This window comes from Lampetra fluviatilis, chromosome 3, assembly GCF_964198595.1.
Source record: "Lampetra fluviatilis chromosome 3, kcLamFluv1.1, whole genome shotgun sequence".
In the NCBI taxonomy this organism is placed as follows: Eukaryota; Metazoa; Chordata; class Hyperoartia; order Petromyzontiformes; family Petromyzontidae; genus Lampetra; species Lampetra fluviatilis.
Window position 1 is genome coordinate 6,649,237 of NC_136277.1, and position 14,381 is coordinate 6,663,617.

The window sequence follows — 14,381 nt, forward strand, 5'->3', positions numbered from 1 at the left end:
TATCTGCAGTATTGACCACCCCTTTCCCAACATGCACTGCACTCCAGAACTCTTTGATTATCCGTGTTCTTTTCGTGGATAAGTGGAATTGCATGGCAATTTCATTTTATTCGCGATTATATGCAATTTTACCCCTGTGGATAAGTGGAGTAAAACCACGAATAGGATCCGTGATAATAGTCCCTCATTAAAATGTATAAGAGGAGTTATGTAATAATACTGATTCATATTGTTTTAGATACTTTTTTCTGTTAATGAGAATTTCTATATATATCTTATGGTTTACTGTATTTACTTTCTTGGGAATATGGTTGTGGTCTTCTGAACATGATGGGATGTGTATTCTCATGAAGTGAAAGGGCATTATATATAGTAGGAGACAACACAATCCTTACCTGCAGAGTTCTGTGGTGACCTTGGTTTATGCACAGCAAGAGGCACATTGAGATATGCAGGCAGAGAATGAAGCGGCTAGCTGGTCTAGCAGAGTGTGATGCTGAGAGGGAGGTCACAGCCCAAGAAACTGCAGGGACGGGAGTGCGGTGTCGTGCCCATTGCACTGCCGATACTTGTGGAGCGGCTCGCTGGAACAGGGGGCTTGAGAATTGCGTTGCTGCTCATCTCATCTCAGTCTTCGTTCAAGCTTCTTGTCATTGATAGGAAGATCCTGAAAAGACATCGATAACGGTTCATGTATGTTCTCTTGACTCTCCTGTGTTATTGATTGGTGGCACCTGGGTACAGAACTCGAAACATCTACAACATTTGAGCCAATTCAGACAGTATCTTTGACAAATGTTACATATAAACAATATTTAATTGTTGGTGTGGGTTTATATAAGCAGGTACGTATCATGCGCCTTGTATTAGCTTGGTCGCTCTCGGGCAGTGGTTCTCATCGATTTTGTACCCCCTCGACCCTAAACCCTCAAAACTCTTTTGTGGACCACCTTGTACACCAATTGTATAGCTTTCACTACTCTAAAATAATTGTGAAATGTTAATTAAAAAACCATAACAATAAATTCGCTTTTTATTGAATTATCTAAATACATCTTCTTGGTTCTTTCGGTAAAGTCACGTAGAAGGGAAATAATAAAAATAAAACATAATAAAATACAATTCTCAAGACGTTTCGGCAACAACGCAAGCAGCCGTCCTCAGGTGAAGAACAGGTCTGTCGGAAAGACAGCGTCTGAATGTCGTGAAAATTGTATTATATTATGTTCAATTTTTATTACTTTATTATTTCCCTTCTACGTGACTTTACCGAAAGAACCAATAAGATGAATCCCTGCAGTCACGAAAGCTTTAAATCGAATTATCTAAATACAGTTTTACAACCGGCAGTACAAAATATAAGTACAGTACAAAATAGAGGGTTTTGTGAAAGGGATCGCCGTGTCTGTGACAGTTCCGTGGTCTGCCCACGGCCTTGTGATCCACGGCTGGGAACCACTGCTCTCGGGAATATAATTCAAACCGGATCAGTGCAATGTTTTAACCTTGTAAACTGTTAACCTCATCAAAATGTGCTCGGAATTATGCAAGCACATCCATATATCGAATAATTCAGTGTACGGGTATATGGATATAATATAACAATAAACAATACAATTATCTGAATGTTGCTGTAGAAATCATGTTTCTGACGCCAAGTGGTGTGGAATTGACATGGTCTCATGTCTCAGGTCAACTCGGCTATTTCGGCGTTGCAGTGTTTACCTCACTTCCTTTCTCTCCTACCTCAGTGCAGATTTCCCTGTTTTGCGTGCGGTGTAACAGGTTTCTACGTTTATTTTGTTTAGCCAGGTGAGAACTCAAAAGACAAGGATAGTGGCAATTGCAAGAGTGACCAGGAGCATTCGTCTGCCAGTGGAGGGTGATGATTGTTATGTTTAATCCAAATTTAGTAATTTCCATGGTAATTTTCTAGTTTGGCAAATCTGAACCCTTACGCCAGCACAGAGTGGTCTGCTCTTGCCTAGTAAAATGCGGGGATCTCAAGCATCCACTGTGAAGCAGATGGTGCTTACGTATGGTTAATACATCCACACAATTGTCCAGGAAGACCACTGGGCTCGAACCACAAACGTCTGCAACAAATGGCAAACACTGGAGGGCCATGGCACCACCCATGGGAAAAGATGGACCAAAGGAAGAAACCCTTCATTAAAGGTTCGCGTCCATGCTGCTGGAGTTCAATCAGCCAATGCCTAGTGCACTTCCATATATACAGACACAATTTCAACCGAGAGGATGGGTACAAACTCAGCAATCGATGGAAATATGCCATCAACCAGTTTAAGTCATAACTAGCTGTGATGTTCCCATACTACCACCTTCTGATGTTAAATTATATATTTTTCCCCGTGGTTTCAACTCTCCGATTTCACATTAACAGGTAAAATTTCCCGCGCCAATGTGGCCACCTCCGGACGCCGACCTCGACGTCGCGGCGGCTCTCTGGTCTTACATTAACATGATAATCTCTCACATTAACATAGCCACCCGCGCACTCGTCGTGGAGGCCGCTCTGCGATCTTACATTAACATCCTAATTTCTCACATTAATATCACTAGCCCCACCCACTCCGTTTATGACTCTAGTACTACACCTATTTTAAACCTATAAAACAGTCTGCATTCAGCAGCTTTCCCCCTCTTTACTCCTGATGACGATCGCTTGTGTTGTGATCAAAACATCGCAGTTTTTTGTTCATTTAATATTTTGTATTTTTATTCATTTGTACCTATCTACGTGACTTAACCGAAAGACCAAACGAATGTCTTAATACTTTAACTCTCATTGCACACTTAGGGGCCAATCCTTGTACAATTTGGTTGAACAATTTTGAGGATTCTACACATCTTATAAAAGTAGCTAATGCTGGCTCTACAACACTCAAGAAGTACACAAAAAATAGACTGCAAAATCCTGTTCTTTTGCATGACATTGTGAGAAATTAGGAACGCAAGTTAATACAGTGGCACGTGACCATTTACATTCCCTCTATGAAGAAGAAAAAGTGTCCACATTTATCTGAAACGAGCGCAGTGCACTAAACGCACTGGTGGATGATGGTGCAGCGCGCCTGCACCCCGCCATGGTCAAGCAGGGCCACATGCAAACGCAGCTCTGGCAGCCTCATGTACCTCCAGTCGTGTTTACAATTGAAAATACATATGCTATTGAGTTCACAATTCACTTGATGGTATCTATGCAAACAATATACGCATTCATTAAACGTATTGGCTCTTATGACATCATTCGAGCTATGAACACTCCACTGCTGGATGAAAGTATCCCCAAGCTACCTTCACCTCGGTTATGCGATGCGACAATCCGTCCCGCCACTGCACCCGAGCTGAGTTCCTCGCCCCGCCTGTGTGCTGGACAACCTCTCGGTCGTGTTCCCTCCTTGGCTGCCACTTCCATAATCGCCTCAGCCACCCGTCCCGTCCGTTTCCTGCACAAGCCCATTTTTATAACCATCAATATGGTGTCTGAAACTCGTGTTCTTTTTATCCACGTGTACCTCAGTATCTCGCTGCTGGTCCACGCATGCACCTCTCCATGCTTTCTTGCATGTTCAGATGTTTATTATTCTTTGTTAGTTTCATTGTGTATGGTCCATGTCGTAGCAACAGGCTCCAGCCCACAATGGCAGTCAACTGGAGCTTACTGTGAGTGGTGATGCGGGTTGTGGATGGGGGTTGCAACTGGAGTAAGACGTCGAGTTCTGTGGCTCATGGAAAAGCGGTATCGCTCAACCACAACCCCACATTCACAACCACCGTCAATTCACAACCACCACCCCACATTCACAACCACCGCCAATTCACAACCACAACCCCACATTCACAACCACCATCAATTCACAACCACCAATAACCCACTAACGTTACAAAAACAAGTAACACCCTACTCACATTGCAACCACCACCCCAAATCCAGAACCACCACCTTTAATTTGCTTTGCTTAAAAGTTGGCGAGTGTCTCAGGGTGTATGTGGAGCAGGAGTGTAGTGGTTGGTGCACGGTGATACGAACCCCAGTTTAATTCCCGCTCACGACCAATACAATCCGAGAATACTGTACATATAAACACTGTACATTTTAACACTGTAAATGTAAGCACTGTACATGTAAACACTGTACATTTAAACACTGTAAATGTAAGCACTGTACATGTAAACACTGTCAATGTAAACCCTGTAAATGTAAACACTGCAAATGCCGCACCACCTTTCACAATCCACTGCTGGATGAAGGCCTCCCCCGCGCCGTGTCGCCCATGGGGGGGGGGGCTGCTTCACTCCGCGTGCTTCACCGCGCCGGTCAACGCCGCCTGGTGAAGTGGAGAGCGCCTGGGGCCAGGCGAGACGTCACTCGCCACTGCCGTGAGCCGTGGCCGGCATCGAACTCGAGCTGGCGGGTTCGTAGCGCAGTGCAGGGGCCACCGTGCCACTGCTCCCCACTGCCATGCTCGTCGGTAAACCCTCGTCGCCAGATGACAACGCAGGAAACACGTGGACTCCCACCTGTCCCGTCTGTATGGGATAGAGTGTGACTCCCTCGCACGAGTGGGTGTTCTCTGGGTGCTCTGGTTCCTCTCACATGTGAGCATTCATTCAGTGGCTGAAAGCGTCTTACTATAGAGGGAACTGCAGAGCGGCAGTTAAAACGAGTGTGCGAGTTTATTAAATGACGCCACAGTTAGTCGGTCGTGTGATGTGGGGTAAACTGCGGATACTCCCATCCCTTACAAGCATTGAAGCGTAGCTGGAATATACCCCTAGAGGGGCTCTCTAGAGCTCCCTCTAGTGAAGACCCTTCCACCAGCACTTGCGTGAACGAGCACTTGCAGCGCTGCACCTTTACCTCTTAGCAGTTGGACACGAATGGCAGTGAAATTATCTACCTTCAAAAACACATACTCTTTGGTTCTTTCGGTAAAGCCACGTAAGTATAAAAATAAAATAAATCACGACGTTTCGGGCGCAACACAAGCGTCCGTCATCAGGTGGGAAAGCGTGGCCTGCATCAGCAAAGAACCAAAGAGTATGGATTCCTGCAGTCACGAAAGTTTCAAATCAAGATTACTTCAAAAACACATCGCCACTTTTAATTTTCTAGTTGGTTTGGCAAGAATGCTGCCAACTGCATCGCCCCCGCACCGAGACGCGTGTCCCCCCCTGCACGTGCGTCTCGCGGCTCGCAGCCCTCGCGAGGCGGCGGCGCGTGGAGGCGACGCGCCAGGCGCCTGCGCCACGTGCGGGCGGGTGGGCGAGTGGAGGTCGACTGCAGGCAGAGGGCGAAGCCGCCTTGTCCGGTGGGGGGGGTGGGGACACGAGCAGAGATCGTGCACGGGGAAATGTGAGCAGAGGGGTTCAGTGCAGTTGCAAGGGAGATTACGTAACGAGAGTGACGGTACGTACATACACACGCACATATATACACGCACGCATTTGTATGTATGCAGACACATACTGTACATTCATACACACATACATGTGTGTGTAGATACGTGCATGCATATGTAATGTATGTACGAATGCAGCTACATGCACACGTATATATATAGTACACATGCATCTGTATAGATACATGCACACATGCATCAATATAAATATGCAGCTACATGCAGCTGTGCTCTTTAAACCAACAATAGGCTGCAATGCAAATTTATACAAAACAACTACAACATAAGAACGTTAATGAGTTCATCATGAGCCCGGATAATCACGAATACATTCGTTGTTTGTACATCGGATCCTAGCTCGCCGTACAGCCACACCGTGAAACACTCCTTGACAATCCTGCCACTCGCTCGTCCTGTCCACCACAGCGAATGTCGCTCCGCACAGCATCCTCCACATCATGGGAACTTCGAGTGTAGTCATGAATATTGTCATTAGCAGGTTTTTCTTTGGCTTCGATGTTATCAATACTTGTGCGTGTAGATTCATTTTACGTACAGCGCGTTGAGAACTTCAATATGAAAGGCGCTGTATAAAAGCGAGGTTATCATAACAATTACCTCGCAAATCGACCTCCGTGTTACCCCACGCTGCGCCCCATGCGACAGTCGCCCCGCCGGAGCAGCGGTGACCTCGACCGCGGCATCCGCGCGCTGCGAGGATCTCGCAGGAGCGGCAGAGACGCCGCCACGAGGTCTTCTTCCCCTTCGCGCGCGCGGGTATACGAAGGAGACCGCGCGGGTCACGAGAACCACTCGTGGTGGTGGCGACAGCGGCAGACGATGGGATCCACCAACAGTGCCGCCTCCCCACCCCGCCTCGTTGCGAATAGGGGGTTCCCTGGTCGACCTGGGTCCGGTAGCACTGCAGCCATCGTCACCTGGGACCCGCGTCGCTCCTGGGTGCATGGAGCGGGCGGCGTCTCAGACGAGAACAGAGGAGGCTGCCTCCGCTGCGTCGTTATATGAGTCGACAGTCACCGCATTCTCCGGGTTACGAGACGCTCTGGAACAGTAAGACGCAGTCTAAACCTGTGCTCGTCGTCAATACACGTATTCAAATGTGGTCACACACACACGCGCGTACCGGATTATAAGACGCACCAGCAACTGCTAAGCGAGATACAGGAGGGAAGAGTTTTTGTCTTCTAATCCGGAGGATACGGCGCAGTGATTGTTATTCATCGCAAATGTAAACAATCGCCAATATAATTGCACCGTGCTGTGTACTCGCTGCGCTGTGTTCCTTCTGAAAGGCTGCGAGGGTTTCTCTTGTAAGGGGACAGCCCCTGTCTGAGAGTGGCACCAGGGGCCCTGCAATCAACTTGGACTCGGGGCAACTGCGTGAGCTGCGTGGCCGCTGTGCTCGCTGAAGCGAAGACGTCCAACCACACCCCTTGCGTGTGAGGAGGAGTGACCTGGGCCTCGCTCTGTGACAAATATCGCGATAAGGAAAACTCGTGCAGCGATGAAATAAAATAACGCGATAAGGAAAACGATTGCAGCGATAAAATTAAATATCGCGAAAAGGAAAACTCGTGCAGTGAGCGCTAGAATCGCGTCTCGTAGCCAAGTAACCATTCACTCCGTGCCGATTTGAGGGATAGTCACAAATTGGCGGTCACGATTTCCAGTGGAGAATATATTTATTTGTTATCACACTTCCTCCGTCTCGTATGATCTATTATTTCGTTTTACATGTAGGATTGAGGCCACTTCCGTTCTGCCTTTCAATAAGGGGCCGTCCATAAATGACGTCACGCGATTTTGGACGATTTTTGACCCCCCCATCGTCACACGGCGTCATAAAAAAGTCACTCCCCCCTCAAATATGACGTCACAAAGCTCTGCCCCCCCAAAAAAAAATATATGCTTCAATTCGCTTTAAACTATTGTCATTGTAGTGCGTATTTAATGTGCCGCTGTACTCTGACGTTGTAGGAGAAAAAATGTATTAAAAGTAATTAAATACAACGTGTTGTCTATATTTATTTAAAGTTGCGCATTTTTATGTGACGTCACATTTCTCACCCCCCCCCCCCTCGTCACACATCGTCACAAATGTCTGACCGTCCCCCCTAGGTGCGTAACGTCATTTATGGACGGCCCCTAAGCCGGGAGATGACGACATTGCACTGCCACGCCCCTTCCTTCCATCCTCCAGATTAGGAGAGACATTTGTCTTCCCCATACCTGTCCCTACAAGTGCAGCATTCTTTTCAAATGTGGTTGGTTGTCCCACTTGTGATATCCGTCATAGCATGAGTTGCAGACCCGTACGAGGAGGCGCTGGGATGCAATCGTGGTGCAATGTTTAGCACACTGGACGTGCAATCCAGAGGTCACCAGTTCGTTCTCCCTGCATAGCGGTTGCAACAATGGTCACGTTTCTTAAATCCTCCCCCAACCGCCTCTGTCCAGCAAGCAGCATAAATCAGTGCACCACAGTTAGTCGACGAGCAGGTCACGTGTGTTGGGGTGAAGTGTGGAGACTTTCACCTCCACGTGGAACATGAGGCCAAATACCATCTAGTAGAAGCTGTTCCACTACTCGTGGTGTTAGCAAGACATTGCATTGCTGCACCTTTACCTTTTATGACGGCACACGGAACCTGCTACATCTCTCTCCTGCAGTTTGTCTCCATTTACATGTTCAGCATGTGCCCTATTGTATATTGTCGACGTGAGGCTAATTTTGGTATATTGTCAACGTGAGGCTAATTTTGAAAGGTTGGAGTCACTCCATTATGTAGGCTTGTTAACATATTTTTACTTTCATGACCGGTAATTAAATTGTAAAAACTGGTAACCCCCCCACCCAATTACTGGTTTGCCGCGCATAAGACACTGTCGAAAAATAAATATAAATGTACAACCTGGTGTTTTGTGTCCATCTTCTACGTAGTGTAATGGTGATCACACTTAACTGAAATCCTGGTAGAGGTTCGATTCAGTCTCTCGGCGAGGAAGTTGAACGAATGGAGAAAGTTTCTTAAATGCCCTTTTCATTTTTCATTTCATTTATTAGGTATAGCCCTGTGAGCCATTCAGCTCTTGAATCGGGTGCAAACGCAACAAACAAAAAAGCAAATACATGAACAAGAAAACATCTTAAAGTGAATATGTGACTAAGTCAAAACAGAAAATCCAAGAAAAGACAGCAAAATATTGCAGAAAAAGCACCGTACACCAACGCTGTGTGCAAAAATCCCAGTGGGATGCAAGTCAAACAACAACAACCACAAGACAACTTAGATTAAGGCCATCAGTCTAACTCTGTACTACAACAAACATGGCCAAACCGAAAAACTTTTCAAAAATCACCAAAATAAAGTCATTAAAGCAAGGAAACAGTGATCATAGGAACTGTGATCGAATTTTCACAATACACGACGTAAACAACATGTATTACCAAACTCTGCAGCCATAGCTGGCTGTATGAGTCACTCCACAACAGCAGGTGCATCAGTCGGAGTGTCAACATTTTTCAATGCACCTTTAAGATCAGCACACTAAATCAAAACACAGATCATACTTTGCATCGATCATCCGGAACGAAACATTGTATTTTAGGCCACTGAATTGCCTCTGTCCACCCAACAGTTTCATGGGACCTCCATAGTTAGTCGATCAGCTGGTTTCATGTGGTGGGGTAAAAAGTGGGTACGCCCACCTCTTCCAAACACGTTTGGCCAACATGAGTAGAACAGATATCCTTGAGGGTTCCCTCTCGTGGAGGCACTTCCACCAACAGTAGCATGAGCACGCAATTACAGGGCTGCACCTTAAATGTTGTCTTAGCTGAGAAACAAGTACACCACACGTGAACTTAATGTGGCTGCCGTAGGCGTAGGTGTGGCTTTTGGTGGCCAATCAGTCGCACGTGCTGTGCAGTTTGTACTTCGGCACGTGCAAATCAGCGCGTTCATTCGCGACATTCAACGGGATACGATTTATGCTTCCTAACTTTTGGAACCCGTAATCGATAATAGCAAGGGTTACCGGATTACTGGTTGTCGTTTAACAACCCCAGCATTAGCCACATGCATTGCTGAACAAGTTGTTAAACTTGGCTGCTCTCGGCTCACCCCTCAAGGCTGATCAAGAGTAGCAGGATAGGATCTGCTGCCCATTCCAACAGGGTCACGGGTATCAGTCGGCGGTGGGATTTGCTTTCTATGCTACGCTGTAGTGTCCGTGATGCGTGTTAGATATACATGGCAACTGAGATCCACATTTACCCCCATACCCCTCCCTCATCTTTCTGTTCACAGCTTGTTGTAGTTCCTTTAGAACTGCTTTTTGTGTTAAGTTTGTTGGCCCTCCCCCGCACCTCCAATTAACACGGTTGGCTACGTACGGTGCGAAAGAAGTTGAACATATATATATATACTTTCCTGAAAAGACTCAGACTCGTTGAACTTGTTATTATATTTATTGTCCTTTAATTCTTGAATTATTGCAAAAATATGAAAACACCCGACTTTTTGATTCACGAATAACCCAAAAATATAATAAATTAAACTTGCCCGCTTTCCAAAATCATGAAATTACAAATGTACAAAGTACCTTTTAAAATATCCTGAGAACCTCATTTCATATTTGCACTTAGTACCATAAAAACATCTCCACATGAAGTTTCGTAGGCATAGGTTTGAAAACGAAAATGCATCAAATACTGGTCGTCACGTTTTTCAGGGATAAAAATTTTTTATGGGTTTTGTATTTCCCAAGTTATGAGCAAAGACTCAACTATAGTTGCTCCGAATTTGTGTTTGTTAGCCCTTCTAGAACATCATCAGAATGTGCTTTTTTTACTTAGGCAAACGATTAAAAAGTGTGTTCAGTGAAAACTATTCGGTTACATTTAGCGTAATGGAGCAGACACGACTAAAACGGGAGAACAAATTATTTAAACCACACAGAACACAAGATAAACCATAATCAACAGTAAACAATTTCCTTATCACACATGTTATTCCAATTGTGCTGTCGGCGTCATGTCATGAGGTGAAGCATCCATTACGAACTTGCACAGCAGAGCATCACCCCGTGTTAGTGAACGGGCTGTGGGAAGTGACATCACAGAACTGATAATTCGTTTTTTACCCTTCTATCTGGCAACAAAACTGACACCAACTGTTCTTTAAGTTGATTGGTCCACACCCGAGACAGCTTTCCTTAGAGCCTAGTCTCATATGGGTTGGACCAGATGACGCCAAAAGACGTGGTCCAACCCATATGAGACTAGGCTCTAAGGAAAGCTGTCTCGGGTGTGGCCCAATCAACTTCAAGGTCAGTGCACATTATCAGAGTTGTGTTTTTTGTTTGCATTATGGTCTATGCAAACATGACTCCTTGTAAAAAGGTGTCAGTTTTGTTGCCAGATAGAAGGGTAAAAAAACAATTATCATATTTTTACTGGCAAATGAGGTTCCAATGGTGTAAATCACAGAACTGCTTGTGAGATGACCGCAAGCGAAATGTATATATCCACACATTAAAGGACACTTTCCCACAAGCCCATCTACACATACATGTCAATGACAGACCGATATTGTTCCACATATATCACAAGTTTTATGAAGAAGGACCATTGCCCTAAACGTCACTTTTTAATTTTAGGCAGTGTTATTGACCAATTATGAAATACTTTTTTTTACATTCTCAGAGTTTTAATTGAATATGAAGTCTATATTTGACAAAATTAATTTTCGTAACATTTATCGAGTCGAATTGCAACCCAAACAGTTACCATGTATCAAATCGGGTGAATTGTTCAATGCCCATGTGTTGTGTCAATGTTATTTGTAAACATGGACAGTATTGATTTGTTTAAATATTCAATTTTACTATTTTAAGAGACACATTTGATGCAACAATCCATTCACAGCAGGAGCCAGTTTCGTCGCTCCATCTCCGTGGTGGACATCCTACCGGTCGTGTTCCCTTCCCTCTGACCACCACTCCCACATTGGTCTTGATCACCACAATCATCCCTTCTCGCGACGTGTCCTGCCCAAGTCCACTAACCTGCGCTGCATGAGCGCACACCTGCAAGGCACTTCGCAGTCGACGCAGGGAAGTTATTGAAGATGGAGACCGAGGTCAAAATGATGAAGTGGCAAAATAGAGCAGGGTGGAGTGCTTTTGGAAAACTAAACCTAATGACAAGCAAAACAGCAATGTGCTTAAATAATACATTTGTAATCAGTGCAGAGTTGTGTATATATAAAGGTGCAGCCCTGCAATTGCTTGATCACACCACTGCTGGTTGAAGGGCATAGATACAGCTCTAGAGAACCCCTCTATAAAACGTGTGGCATTATTTTCCACACTGGCCAGATATTGGAAGATGCGGCGATACCAGAGTAATTATATAATCGAAGTTGTTAGTTACTTTCTAATACATGTGTCAACACCGTCTCAGTGTCTGACATTCATTTGAGGTTAGAAAGTTGTAATTCGTTGAAAGGAAGAAAAAAAACCCCACTAACTCCATACAAATTGACTTGGTCGCAAGCACGCTGGCCCTCATATGTATCCACGCATGTCTCTACAATTGTAATGTAGGGAGTCAGGCTAATGAGCCTGCATTGTAGTTGCCCTTCATTATGGTTCGTATTCTGTGCAATGCACCGTGTCTTGTTGTGGAAGCCGCTTTAATCAATGACTGTGAGGAGGGGTCGCTGGATCCCGGTCAGCATGCGCCCCGTGCACCGGTTTGCATGGGAAAGGCCGCTCTGAGCGGAGCTATCAAAAAGCACGTGACGTCGTAGTATTAATCTATTAATAACCCTAAGATGTTTAATTTATTAACTATTCCTCTATAATTTCATCACTCAGGGATCTTCTTCTGAAAGAGGTCATTAATATCAGTTCTCTATAACCTGGCTCAAGGACATTGACGTTATACGCAGGCTAAGCAGAAAACAATCGATAATTGTTGACTGAATGGCAATGTTCCATTTGTTAACAAAACACAGAAAACTAACGAAGGAGGCTGTTACCCTGAATACAAACTTTTTTTTTAATCGTGACACACCGCCCAATATGGCGAGGCTCCCCACCCATGCTCATCGCCACATCGTACAAGGGTAATCACTTCGTGGAATAAAGGTCTGATTTTTAATTTGTGATGAGGTCAGTTGTTCATGTTGCTAATTGATAAGTGCTTACGCCGAGGTGTTCACCAAGATTGTGATTAAATGAAGATATATTATTTCATGACGATAAAAAGAAAACGTGAAGGAGTTTCAGAAGTGAAACCACAAAGTAATATATATTGGGGTAACATGGCATATATATATTTTGTAATTACTATTGAACAATGTCATGATGTGCCAGTATTGAACACTATTATTTAGAACACTTATAGAACGATTTAGAATTCCCACAATTAGCAAATATATGGTTTTAAATTGCATTCCATAAATATATTTTACTGATGTCAATGAGCATTCAATGGAGCAAAATATAGATACGAAAGATTTTTGTAAATTGATAATGAGATGATTGGTCCATTCCAAGACGCTCGCTTCTAGCTGGACAGGTTGTACCAGGTTTGTCATCCCAGCTCGGCACAATGCAGCCAGAAGACGCTGCAATGTGATACAATAAAAGTGATCAGCAGAGCAATAATAACACATCACTACACAACTGCTGCACGTGTCATGTGTACCAACCACAAACGTGTACGATGTTGCAACATTCTATATACCGTATGACGTTTCGGTATATCAAACTTTTGATTTATTTCCATTATATTATTGTTAATGAAAAATAAGGTACAATAATACTTAAATATACTGACATTTATTACTAAATAATACAATTATCAATCTATAGTACGATATAAATAATAATCAAATTATAGTAGGTTTTTACCCTTTAAACTGGTACAAAACTGACACCTTTATACAAGGCATCATGTTTGCAATAACAACAACACAAGCAGTCAAAATGCAAACAAAAAGAAACAACTCTGATAATGATAATGATATGCACTGTCCTTGAAGTTGATTGGTCCACACCCGAGACAGCTTTTCTTAGAGCCTAGTCTCCATTGGTTTTGGACCAGATGACGCCAAAAGGCGGACAAATCAAAAACAGCGCACTATCAGAGTATTGAGAGCTCGGGGTAAGCATTTACATACACTATGAGACCTCCTTTACCAGTGGCAAAATATAGTAGTAGGTTTTTACCCTTTAAACTGGTACAAAAACTGACACCTTTATACAAGGCATCATGTTTGCCACTGGTAAAGGAGGTCTCATAGTGAATAATCAAATTATAAGATATGGTTTCTTAAGCATTGCGCATCGCGATGCGTTATAAAAAGTTTACAGTACTTTCATCTCGGCCAATCAGCGCGCAGCAACGTACGATGTTACGGAGCTATGGTGTTTGGTGTGCAATGCAACCTTCCGACTGCACCGAAATCAACACTGGTGAGTGTGATCATATTTTACTGTATAGTCCACCGTTTCTTTTGTTCATGTCAGTTTTTTATTTTAATACTGGACAGTATTAAATATATTATTTTCAATATAAAAGTATTTGCTTACAATATGAATGGTAAGTTACGAAGTATTATTTTATGGTTCTTTCTGTAAAGTCATGTAGATAGATAAATATAATAACATTAAATAATAAAAATAAAGTGAATAAAAATAATACAAATATCACGACCTTTCAATCGCAATACAAGTAATGACGACCGCTTGTGTTGCGATCGAAACGTCGTGATATTTTTATTATTTTTATTAACTTCATTTTTTATCATTCTAGTGTTATTATATTTTTTCTATCTACGTGACATTACCGAAAGAACCATATAATATGAATTCCTGCAGTCACGAAAGTTTGAAGTCGAAGTTATGAAGTGTTTATAGTAT

General features: G+C 43.7%; 1 protein-coding gene across 1 annotated transcript in view; it reads right to left on the minus strand.

Moving 5' to 3' along the window:
• Positions 1–10,757: 10,757 nt before the first annotated feature.
• LOC144948080 (uncharacterized) overlaps positions 10,758–14,381 on the minus strand; it is a 114,287-nt gene continuing 110,663 nt past the window's right edge. The window contains exon 30 of the mRNA XM_078877511.1: positions 10,758–13,084. The gene's annotated coding sequence lies outside the window, so the exon portion shown is untranslated. The remainder of the gene's footprint in view (positions 13,085–14,381) is intronic.